The sequence below is a fragment of the Loxodonta africana genome, chromosome 27, assembly GCF_030014295.1.
Source record: "Loxodonta africana isolate mLoxAfr1 chromosome 27, mLoxAfr1.hap2, whole genome shotgun sequence".
Taxonomy (NCBI): domain Eukaryota; kingdom Metazoa; phylum Chordata; class Mammalia; order Proboscidea; family Elephantidae; genus Loxodonta; species Loxodonta africana.
The window spans coordinates 25,214,755-25,225,146 of NC_087368.1; positions in this window are offsets into that span (position 1 = coordinate 25,214,755).

The window sequence follows — 10,392 nt, forward strand, 5'->3', positions numbered from 1 at the left end:
TTAGAATTTGAGGTCTGCATCCCACTGTTCTGCTCCGTCAGGGATTCTCTGTTGTAGAACACTATTTTTTACTTACATACAAGTTGGCTTCCTCTTGTCATTCAGGTTTCAGCACAAATGCCTCTTCTTGAGAGGCTTTCGCTAGCCTCTCCCAATCTAAAGTAGTGCTTTTCTTGCTTCCCAATTCCTCTCTGTCCTGCAGCCCTGCTTTTATTATTATTATTATATGTCTCTTAGCGCCATCAGAAATGATCTTTTAAAAAATACATCTATTTTCTGTTTTTTTTTTTTTTCTCCCTATAAGCTTCATGGGAGGAGAGTTCTTGTCGACCTCATGAATAGAACAGTATTCCCAGAACCCAGCAGAGTGCGTGGCACGCAAACACGTGCCGGTATATAAGTAAACACACAAACACATATCCCAACACAAACCAAAATTTTAGCCCCAGTAATGACTGAAAATATCACTGTTTCAGAAAGACAGCAAGAGGACCATTTAGCCGTGGTCTTAGAAAACCAAGAGAAGTGTAGCTGCTGTTAAGGGCAGATGCAGGAAGGGCTTGATAGCCGTACCGAGTGGGGGCCGTCAGGCTTTTCTTCTGTCCAGTTCAGTTGAGACTTAGCTTTGATCTTTGGGACCAAAGAGGAATGAGCCATGCTTATCATGGTAGCTTCTTTAGCATAAGCAACATAAAAAAAACAAACAAAAACACCTGTTGTTGGAGTCGATTCTGACTCAAAGTAACCCTACAGGACAGAGTAGAGCTGCCCCGTAAGGGCTCCAGGGCCGTAGCATTTACAGAAGCAGACCGCCACATCTTTCCCCCACAGAGCAGCTGGTGGGTTCGAACCGTTGACCTTGCAATTAGCAGCCCAGCACTTACCACTGTACCACCAGGGCTCCTCACAAGCAACGTAGATAATAAATATATTGTCTTGAACAAAAATATCTGTGACTCAGGGTTCAGCCAATTTTTTTTTTGTTGTTGTAAAGGGCCAGGTAGTAGGCATTTTTGACTTTGCAGGCTATATGGTTGCAGTTGCAACTTCTCAACCCTGCGCTTGCAGAGCAGAAGCAGCCATGCTGTTGTCAGGTTCCGTCGAGTTGGTTCCGACTCATAGCGACCCTGTTGACCACAGAACGAAACACTGCCTGCTCCTGCGCCATCCTTCCAATCCTTGTTATGCTTGAGCCCATTGTTGTAGCCACTGTGTCAGCCCATCTCATTGAGGGTCTTCCTCTTTTTCGCTGACCCTCTACCAAGTACGATGTCCTTCTCCGGGGACTGATCCCTCCTGACAACATGTCCAAAGTATGTGAGATGCAGTTTTGCCATCCTTGCTTCTATGGCGCATTCTAAGAAGCAGCTGTAGACGCAGATAAACCTGGGCTTGGCAGGATCTGGCCTATAATGGGGCTGGACTTGGCCAGTAGCTTGATTCGAATGGCACCTCTTCAAGGAAGCAGCTTCTCTGACATGTTTAGCCAGGTAGTTTTTTTCCATTGGCGAAGTATCCAGAAATTTTGCAGTAAAAGATTAGAAAGTTGAATTTTAGTGCTGGCATAATAATAATTGTAATGACATTAGCTGATACATAGTGCCTGTGTGCCAAGCATTGTTTCAAGTACCTTTTTTTTTTTATTAACTTTTATTGAGCTTCAAGTGAACGTTTACAAATCAAGTCAGTCTGTCACATATAAGTTTATATACATCTTACTCCCTACTCCCACTTGCTCTCCCCCTAATGAGTCAGCCCTTCCAGTCTCTCCTTTCGTGACAACTTTGGCAGCCTCCAACTCTCTCTATCCTCCCATCCCCCCTCCAGACAGGAGATGCCAACACAGTCTCAAGTGTCCACCTGATATAATTAGCTCACTCTTCATCAGCATCTCTCTCCTACCCACTGTCCAGTCCCTTTCATGTCTGATGAGTTGTCTTCGGGGATGGTTCCTGTCCTGTGCCAACAGAAGGTTTGGGGACCATGGCTGCCGGGATTCCTCTAGTCTCAGTCAGACCATTAAGTATGGTCTTTTTATGAGAATTTGGGGTCTGCATCCCATTGATCTCCTGCTCCCTCAGGGGTTCTCTGTTGTGCTCCCTGTCAGGGCAGTCATCGTCAAGTACCTTTTTTTAATATCAGCTCATTTAATCCTCACAGCAAATATATAACTTAGGTAATATTGTCTCCGTTTTGCCAATAAGGAATCTAAAACTTAAAAAAAAAAACTTAGGTTAAAAAGCTGGTTCAAAGTCACACAGCCAAAAAGTGGCAGAGCTGGGTCTCAAAAATGTCCTCTGACTCCAAAGAGTAGGGTCTTATCCTCATGAATATACCACCTGCCTGAAGAGCAAAGGTTTGCTCTCCCCACCCAGAGATCTCCTAAAAGGAGGGGCAGAACTAACCCTGCCTTGTTATGAGGAGGGAGAAGAAATGATGCAAAGTTTTTTGTTTGTTTGGAAAAGAACAAACCTGTGGCCTGTTTCATTATTGCAGGTGCTAACACATTAAATTAGAATGTATAAAGCCCGATAACTAAACCCCAATCTAAAAATCAAAATGGTCTTTAAGTATAATATTAGTATAAATATTCAACTCTCTTCAGGGTTAATGTACTATACATCTTTATTTACAATTTTTTTTTTTTTGGGTCATAGTACCTTTGTTGTTGTTGGGTGCCAGCAAATCAGTTCTGACTCATAGAGACCCCATGTGACAGAGTACAACTGCCCTGTAGGGTTTTTTAGACTGTAGTCTTTACAGGAGCAGATTGCCAGGTCTTTCTCCTCCAGAACTGCTGGGTGGGTTTGAACCACCAACCTTTTGGTTAGCAGCCAAGAGCTTAACCATTAAAAAAAAAAAATAGTGCCCATTAATTTACAGGTTACAACACCGGTGGTGTATTTTTCATATACCGTCATATGATATATGATATATGCTCATATATGTTCATTTAAAAAAACTAAAGCAGCGCAAGAGAATATAAAATAAAAAGTCAAGGTCAACCCCTTTTCTGCATCACAGCTGGCCATGGTAATATGGCCAATCACATTTTACAACCTCAAAGTAAACTGAAATACGTGTTGCCTTTTGGTCTGGATTAACTTCAACAGATAGCACACGAGAATTCTGTTAATCTTTTCACTGCTTAATTGCACCATAGCCAAGCTCTGTTGAAAGATGGCCCAGTGGTGAATCTCCTTGCTTTCCAGAGCGTGGTGGTAAGAGTGTGAGATTTGGACTCAGTTTTAGATCTATATTTAAATCACTGCCACTGAGCCTTGGTTTCCTCCTCTGTGAATGGAGCCAATACTATCTGTCCAACAATGGTTTTGAGGCTAAACTAAGGTTGTACTAAGTACAATGCCATGTGCAAAGAATAGTGATTATATTAAGAGAGGAGCGTAGTATTTTCCATATTAATGAATTCTCGAGGAGCTTGACTGCTAAGTTCAGAAAACTCGATTGGTAAAGATTATATTATATTATAGTATCATTTTTGGGACCTACTATTAAGTGGAGAAAAGTCTTCTTTGTCAAGATAAAAAACATCATATCCCTACTTTAGGAATTCCCCCTAAAGTAACTGGTTGGAGCACTGAAATATTAACAAAGAAGCTTATGAATTCCTTCTGAAAAGATGAAAGGTTAGAAAACTGCTTCTCTTGGCTGATTCAGGCCCACCCCTTGCCAGGCAGCAGGGTGGGTGGGGCAGAGGCAGAGAGGGATTAGATGACCTACCTCTCAAGGTTCCCTCTAGCCTGTGGTTTTTGTTTTTTGATGTCTATTTAAAGATTATGCTAATACTTCTGATGTGAAATCCTTTGTACACAAGGATGGTTGAAAATACAGGCCCATGACCTGAATCTATGCCTGCCTGGTTAAAATTGTGTATTTGAGATTAACAGGACTCAAATGCTCATGTTTCATACAAGCCATTGGATCTTTCTTTTTTTTTTCTTAATATTTTTAAAAAGTTGTAGTTTAGACTAAAGCAAGAGGGAGAAGGTTGATAAAAAATGCATTCAGATACAGAAGGATTTAGATTATTTTAATAACTAAGCTCGGGTATCATATAGCAGTTCAGAAAGATGAATGAATAATAATGAAGAGTGCTAAGATTCAGGAGGTAATCCCCTCAGACAAGACATTGCTGGAACGGCATATTAACTAGAAAAGAGTCACTGTTAGGCGGGCACAGAGAAAATTCTCCAAAACCATAGTATCTTGTATCTAATAAGTAATTTCTATAGTATCTTAGGAGAATGGGCCCTGGAGCCAGCCTGCCTGGGTTTAGATACCTCTTCTACCTCTTACTAGCTGTGTGAACTGGACCATTTACTTAACTCTTAGTACCTCATGTTCCTCATCTGTAAAATGGGGACAGTAATAAGATCCACTCCTTAGTTTTGTTGTGAAGATTAAATGAGGTAATACATGTTAAGTGGTTAGCACAGCAGCTGAATAATAAAAAAAAAGAATAATAGCGATTAATTAATTCAAAATCTTAAGAGTTAAATTGTGTTTTATTTTGTTTTTGTTTCTTTACCTTTCATTATGGACAATTGCAAACATATCCAGAAACAGAGAGTATAACAAACCCCTATGTACTCATCTACAATTATCCATTCATGGCAATCTTGTTTTATCTAGCTCCCCTCCCCCACTCACTTCTCTTACTCCTACTTGATTATTATGAGGAAAAAAAACCTCATACATTGTATTATTTCTTTTATAAATATTTCAGTATGTATCTCTAAAACAAGGGTGGCAAACTGTCATCCATGATCAGTTTTATAAGTAAAGTTTTATTGAAACACAGCTACACTCAGTTGCTTATTATGCATGGCTGCATTTGTACCACAATGGTGGAGTTGATCAGTTGCTACAGAGATTGTGTGGTCCACAAGTCGAAAATATTTACAAAAAATGTTTACTGATTCCTGTTGTAATAGAGAAACTCTCTCTCTTTTTTTAAACATAAAAACCCAAAATACCAAAGCAGTTGCTGTTGAAGCAATTGTGACTCATGGCGACCCTACGTATACTGTAGTAGAAGTGTGCTCCACAGGGTTTTCAATGGCTGATTTTTCAAAAGAAGATCGCCGGGCCTTTTTTCCAGACTGCCTCTGCGTGGACTCAAACCTCCAACCTTTCGGTTAGTAGCCAAGTATATTAACTATTTGCACCATTTAACCACTATACATTTTCACACTTAAAAACACTAACAATAATGCATTAATATCATCAAAGAGCCAATTAGTGTTCAGATTTCCCCAAATGTGTCATAAAATGTTTTAAGTGGATTTATTAAAACACAAAATTCAAATGAAGTCTGAGCATTTGGATGATGTAGGTCTGAAGTCATTTTCAATCTAATGGAGGCCTCTTCCCCTTGCAATTTCTCTATTGGAAAATGGGGTCTTTGGTCCTTGTAGAGTTCTCCATGTCTGTATTAGCATGCTTGTCTGTCCCTTGTATTTCCTTTAGATTGGTGGTTAGAACTTGGTCAAGTTCACTGATTTTGGTGAGGGTACTTCAAGGGTAGTGTGTACCTGTACCAGGTAGCACAGAACAGCTATCTTCTTCTGATGATAACAGATAGCCTAAATTTTATAAATGGTTAATTCTAAACAAAAATCAGTAGCAGAGGAGATACCACTTTGTGTAGGGGAAAGCCCACTTGCTACAACATTGTGAAATTATTCAGATTTGTCTTTATTGGTTTGGGCGTTGTGGAAGCTGTAAATTGGTGGAGATTAATAGGCCTTCACTTGGGCCCAACTCCTGACTTCTGCCCATTTTAATTACTTTAAAATATATCCAGAATCCATCCACTTGTTACCACCTCCCAACTCCTGCTACCCTGGTCCCTACCACTGTCATTTCCCATCTGTATCACTATGGTAGCCCCTTTACAGGTCTGCCTGCTTTCTGTACTTGCTTCCTTTCAACCTACTCTCAACTTAGCAGCCAGAATAATCTTTTAAAATCCAAATTGGATCGTGTGACTCCTTTGCTCAAATCCCTCCAGTTATCCCTGTACCATCCTATAGGGTGGCTATAAGTCGGAATCGACGGCACTGGGTTTGGTTTTTGGTTGGTATTCAGAATAAGCACTGAAGTCCTTACAATGGTTCATAACCTCCTACGTAACCTGCACCCCGCTCTTGTTCACTGGCCTCCAGCCCCACTCATGTCTTTGCAGATCCCTAAAGGTACCCGCCACATCCCTTCTCAGGGCTTTTGCACTGGCCATTCCTTTTACCTTTACTGCTCTTTCCCTGGGTGCCCACATGACTGATCCTCTCACCAACTTCAAGTCTTTGCTGAAATGTCACCGTCTTAAAAATCCCTGTTTTGATCACTCTATCCTACCCTACCGATCACTCTTAACCTTGGTCTGCTTTTAAATTTTCCAAATCATTTGTCACCTTGTAATATACCTTATAACTTACTTGGTTATTATGTCTGTTGTTTATTTTCTATTTGTTCCTGCTAGAAGGTAGGTTCCCTGAGAACAGGGTCCTTTGTTTTGTTCACTGAAGCATTGCATGTGCCTAAATCAAAACATAAACATAGGAGGTGCCCCGTATATAGTGTCAAATGAATGAATGAATGAATGGCTGTCACTTATACCTACGAAAGGTGGTGTAGTGGTTAAGTGCTATGGTTGCTAACCAAAAGGTCAGCAGTTCGAATCCACCAGGGGCTCCTTGGAAACTCTATGGGGCGGTTCTATTCTGTCCTGTAGGGTCGCTATGAGTCGGAATTGACTGTACGGCAATGGGTTAATGGGTTATACCTACACAATAGGAGCCGTGGTGATGCAGTGGTTAAGCGCTTGGCTGCTAACAGAAAGGTCGGTAGTTCAACCCCCCCAGCCACTCTGCTGGAGAAAGATGTGGCAGTCTGCTTCCGTAAAGGATTTCCAACGAGCGGAAAGATTACAGCCTTGGAAACCTTATGGGGCAATTCTACTTTGTCCTGTTACCAGTGTGCAAAAGCAAATTAGCAATAAGCTTTTGGGATGGCTTCCAACCACCATTGAAGAGCCCCTCAGGGTAGTACCCCTGTGACACTTTATCTGCTAGGGGGTAGGATGACCGTTTTCCTTTATCACTGAAGTACTGTGTCTCTCTGCAAATGCTATGTAACTTCTGACAACCCTGCTCAACCATATCCGAGAAGGAAATTAAGCTAGGTGTCCTGAATTTCATTCTGCTTCGTGTGGTTGATATGGATTTGCTATAATTTTGATCTGGTAAAGAGTCAGTCAGTAGAAAATTAGAAATTTTAATGAAGACTCTCATTAGCTGTTCCTCACAAATAACGGGGCTGTCATCTAATTTCAGGTTCTTGGCAAGGCACTTCTCATTTCAATTCTCAGAAGTAATTATTATTTAGTGTTTATATCGCTTTGTATTTCTTAAATGCTTTCAATTATTTTTTCCATTATTCTTTGTAACGCGCACACACACACACACACACACACACACACACAACCCTCTGAGGTATCTCAGCGTGTTACCTTCCATTTCACAGACACGAGTATATGGGACAGTTCTTAAGCAAAGGCCAACGTAGCCTGTTACGCCAACAAAAATAATGCATAGTTTTCTCCCAATGAGCAGCCACAACCAGCACCTACTATTTTACACAGGAAACACACACACACACACACACACACACACGCATGCATTCTTACGTTGAAACCATGACCCTGGATCTTTTGCTTCTCAGCCTATAATACTCAGTGGATGAAAAACAAACATACAAGCAAACAAACAAAACAAAAAAAATACTATGTGATTTCACTCCAGAAAATTCATGTGTTGAACAAACCTGGATAAAAGATGGTGACTCCACCCCTCTCTGCCTTGAGAATCCCCATTCTCCTCTTTACCGTCTTCTACTCTTTTAATTTTTTCAGTCGACTTTTGCTATGCAACAACCACACAATCTTAAATTAGGTGCATACAAATAAAGCGTTTCTGCCTGGCTCATGCATCTTTGGGTTGGCTAGGGTAGTTCTGCTCTCTGCTAAAGAGGCAGCGGTCACCCTGGGGTATATTTTTCACATGGCAGTGACCTGAATACAGTAGGATAAGCCAAAGCAAGAGCACATTTGAAGCCTTGCTGGTAGCATGTTCCATTGGCCAAAGCAAGTCACATTACCTTTCCCAAAGTTGTGGGGCAGGGAAGTTCATGCCACACACCATGAGGCCGTAGCCAGAGTTTTGGTTATATTATGTATTAGTGAGGGCTGAGGGATAATAAAGTACCGTAGACACAGGCAACATCTTCCTCTCTTCCTCTTGTCCTGTCCGCTGTCTAACCTGCCCTTTGGAGTGTAGTGGCATTTGCAAGATGAGGACACGGTAAGTTAAAGTCTCAGCAAGAAAATGATCCTCAAGGATGTACCAGCTAGAAACTCCAAGAAGCCTACCCCAGGCCTTCCCAAGGGTGGTAGATTGACACCTAAAGCACCCTAATTTTCTAACCCTGTATCCACTCCCTTTGCAACATGACTTTGAAGATCTGCCCATCAAGAGGTAGGGGACATTTCCCTCATCCTTGAATCTGGGCTGACGGTGACTAGCTTTGGCTAATAAAATGCGGTGAAAGTGACAATGTGGCAATTCTAAGCCCAGACCTGAACAAGCGTTGCATGGTTCTGTTCTCTGCTTGCCACCAGCATGAGAATAACCCTGGACTAGCTTGCTGGAAGATGAGAAGACCATATGGAAGAGATCGGGGACCTAGTTGTCTCCGCTGAAGCCATCCCTGACCAGCCAGTCCATAGACAACCTGCCAGCTGATGTCAGACACAGGAGTGGGCCCAGGAAATGGGCCCTGGTTGAGCCATAGACATACAAGAAATAATAAACAGTTGTTGTTCTAAGCCACTAAGTTTTGGGTAGTTTTTTAGGCAGAAACACTAACTAAAGCATCCTAGACATTTTGGGGTTCCTGTACCATAATATCCCTTTCTCAGATCCTACATTATTTTTAGGATACGCTAGAGATACTGAAATATCCCAGTGCCTCGCCTCATTCCCCAAACCTGCCTCTCCACAGAATTTTTTTGTGACTGAGGGATACGCAAACCCAAAGACTTTTCCGGAGTAAGTGCATATAGCCATTTCCTTAGGAAGATCATGAGATACTAATTGATTTTGGAGAATCTGATTAATGATACGATAAAAAAGGAAAGCGAAGCACACAATGTTTTCTGCTCAAGCTGTCAAATACATTCCAATTTCCGTAACAACAGTGATTAATTTTAGCTGGGTAGAAAGTCCATTTTCTTTCAGGGGTCAGTGAACTATAGAGAAATCTGTCAGTAACCATTGTTTGAAATTTTAGTCTCTACGTAGGAGGCATGATAATTTTACAATGACAGCTAAATGTACAGGAAAACCAACCCAAGATAGAGAAAGCTGTTTGGCACTGTTGTGTATTACTGGAAATACGTGATAATGGGATTGAAATCAGATAAGAAGGTAAGAGGCCTGATATCAGAGCTTTATTTTTTTCTCCTTCTTATTTGCCGGCACTAAATGCAGCATAAAATGAGAAATGCAGAGAGATAAGCGTGTTGACTTACAGTTCAGATTTTTATAATTATCAAGCAGATTTAAGGGCAAGATTTTGGGGTATAAGGAAAACACCACTTTACAAAAGTGTCAGACGAATGGCCCATTTTTGCAGCTAACCTTTCATGACACTGTAAATTTCCTGTGGTTCAGTGCTCTGCCGTCAGTATTTCTCTGCCCATAACTGAACTAATAGGCTCCTTTTACATTTGTGGTCATGGGTCACTAGTGTTTTTTACGATGTGCTGTTGTTGTTGAGGAAACCCTGGTGGTGTAGTTGTTAAGAGCTATGGCTGCTAACCAAAAGGTCAGCAGATCGAATCCACCAGGCACTCCTTGGAAACTCTATGGGGGAGTTCTACTCTGTCCTGTAGGGTCGCTATAAGTAGGAATCGATTCAAGGGCAACAGGTACAGGTTGTCTTCGAACACCAGTGCTGGTTTTAATTAGCCTATCAAAGCAATGGGAGATGTATCACGAGTGAATTTTGCATCAAATAAGAGCTATGATACAATTTTTCACGTTGTTTTTTAATATACTGATAAATCTGTTGTTCGACTCTGAGAAAGCTTCCCAACTGTGTGGTAGATTTGCACTGTTTTATGCACATGTCTTTTCCTCCTGTCTCTGCTGGAGGGCAGGGACATTATTCTTTGTGATATTTTGGATCAATGTCTAGCATCTTTAAGCACTGACTAAATGAACCAGTCACTTTGAGGTTACAGAGGGGTCAGCTTTCAGCACGCCTCTTTGTAGGGACAATGGGAACACAGGAATCCAAGATTTCTTTGCC